At 38.0% G+C, this 2,786-nt stretch overlaps 1 pseudogene; it reads left to right on the plus strand.

Moving 5' to 3' along the window:
- Positions 1-1,138, plus strand: part of LOC128379302 (potassium voltage-gated channel subfamily H member 6-like) — an 11,798-nt pseudogene extending 10,660 nt beyond the window's left edge.
- The last annotated feature ends 1,648 nt before the right edge of the window (positions 1,139-2,786 follow it).

The following is a 2,786-nucleotide window of genomic DNA, read 5'->3' on the forward strand; positions in this document are numbered from 1 at the left end:
AAGCATTGTTATAATAAGATGGAATATTAGACCCATTTGATGATATAAGTAGAAATAAAATGTGAATGAATGCTTCAGTGAGAGACTACCCTGTGTACACAATCTAGAAATCAACGCCTCGTGTTTCTGAAGCCATAACAAACAGAACTTCCCTTTTCCCACGATACAGACTCACCCCAGTTTGATTAACCGAAATAAACCTCTTCCAGTTTACCCCAGAGTTCCCGGGTTATCCCACAGGTTTAACCACAATCTGGGTGTTAACACTCAGAGCTGCCCTGGAAAAAAATCTGACCGGTTCTTTATTGCTCCAACCACTGACCTCAACACCCATGTAGCATAAGATGGACAAAAGGAGCATTGATAGACCCACTTAAGAGCATTTAGAGAAAAAAACTAAAGTAGCATAAATTGGAATAGAACCCAATAAAATAAGATAAAATAAAGTGAAAATGCAATACACAGATAATTTGAGACTTAATGAGGAGAAAACTTAGGAAGTATTTCGCCTTGTGTACACAGTCTATAAATCGACGCCTCGATCTCTGAAGCCACAAGTAAACAGACCTCCCTTTTCCCAGCGGATACAGACTCCAAACCAAAATAAGCCTCTTCCATTTGACTCCAGAATGACTTTCCATGGGTTTAATTCTCAATGTCCGTCTTATGTGTCGATGCAACCTGGTATGCTGCAGACTTGTTTTCTCAAATGTTTAATAGCATGTGATTTTCTTTCCTTTTTTTTGGAACCTAATAGACTCATTTCCCTCTCTTTCCCTACAGCCGAATAGTGAAGAACTCCCGCTGAAAGAGTTTCGCATCCCGTCCAAAGAGAGCTGCATGCAGTCGGAGACGGAGCCCTGATAGAGCAGGACCTGGACCCTCCCTCCCCTGCAGCCCAGTCCTCCACCAAGCGGCGCTCCCTGCTGACGGACCGGCTGGACCCCAGCGTCGCCTTCCCACGGGGACGATACCTCGAGCTTGTTCTCGGGACAGCGTCCGCAGCCTCCGACGCGCCTCGTCACTGGACGACATCGACGGGATGAGGGCCGAGTGGAGCAGTCGAGCTGGAGACCCCCGAACCAACAGCAGTGAGTGTCTGAGAGGGACAATGCCAATGTCTCTAAGGTTTAAATGACAGATAATTACATGTTAAAATAATTACATTCTAGACAATATAGTGAAGTTTGATCAGATAAATATAATATTACTAGTAGTAGAATCAGGTTATTAGTATTGTATGTGTCTTGTAGAGAAACTAAAATATCTTTACTACAATCTGCACATTTTCATCTCAAACAAACCGGTTTTGTTTTTTTTATATCACAGCTCTTAAATGTTGGTATAGCTCTTTCAGAATAAGCATATTAGGATATTGTGTAGATGGTTAGAAATCAGAATAATTGTTACAATATTCCAACATTATATTTATTGAAGTTTTTCAGGATAGGTCAGCTTACATCACATACATGCAAACAAGTGACCAACATTACCAAGAACATCTTCTTAGACAAATACAATTATAGATATGAAGGACAATTCTGGGTTTTTTCCTTCTCAATTTCATCACTAATTATGCTATCATCCTCTGTTAGATCTAAACTTTTTATAAATACAGTAAAAGATCCCCATATTTTTTCAAACAAACCTTGCCTCCCTTTTTATATGTATGTTATTTTTTCAAGAGGCAAGGTGAAGAGCATTTGCCTGGCCCAAAAAGTAATACTTGGACTACAAGTTTTTTTCCAAAACATTGCAATTGATCTCTTAGCATGTAGAAGACAAATATTTATCACTGTTTGTTCACTCTTATGAACTTGTGACCTTTTGGATATAGTCCTAAAATAAAGAAACCAGGGTCCATAGGAATCTCTTTAGATGTAATCTTCTGTATTGCTCTTTTAACCTCCTCCAAAAAGCATTACGATATCTATGTAAGTTTTCAAAATCATGTTAAAAAGGTATACACATGCTCCTGCTATTTAGTCTTTTTTATAGAGCAATTAAAACTATGACAACAGAAAAATAGACACACATCACCTTTGAAACCTTTTGTTTTAGTTCTAAATGTTTAATCTACATTACGGTTATTTTTCATTGCCAACCAGCAAAAATCAGCTTCATCAGAGAGGTTTCCCATATTGGAGTCTATTATTCTCTATATTAGGACACTTCAGAATGCATTAACATGGTTATATCATAATATTATTATTATATCAGAATCATAGATTATATTTAAATGTCACTTTTAGGTTATTTGTTGACTCCAGGTAGTGAGTTTAAAGTGAGTTCATGTTCACAATGTGAGTGGATGCAGCCTCTAAAACACAGTAGTTACACAAAGCTACACAGACACACATGACTGTTTCCATAGCAATGACGCACCAGCAAACCCACTATTGGTTTAAATTGTATTAATTGCACTAGCTGGATTTCTGTTTGTGTTTACTTTATAAAAAGAAGAGAAAGAAATGGATGACAGTGACTTAATTGCAGTAACAGTTATTAATAAACAACGAAGACAGCGAGTTAAGAGAAGTTACATTCTCTTGGCAATTTGACAAGTCGGTCTTTGAGACTTCAGGCAACAACTTTCAGACTCTCTGCAAACCGACCCGATTCGTATCATTGCAAATCATTGATCTGAACTTTCATGACATGAAGCATCAATATTGTTGCTATGGTTACCTGCAGTTTAAAATAGCGGTGGTGCAGAACGGTGGTTGAAATAGGCTATTTACCAAAGCTACATTTCATTTGTCTGGGAACATGATGTTAACGGACTC

The sequence above is a fragment of the Scomber japonicus genome, chromosome 18, assembly GCF_027409825.1.
Source record: "Scomber japonicus isolate fScoJap1 chromosome 18, fScoJap1.pri, whole genome shotgun sequence".
Lineage (NCBI taxonomy): Eukaryota > Metazoa > Chordata > Actinopteri > Scombriformes > Scombridae > Scomber > Scomber japonicus.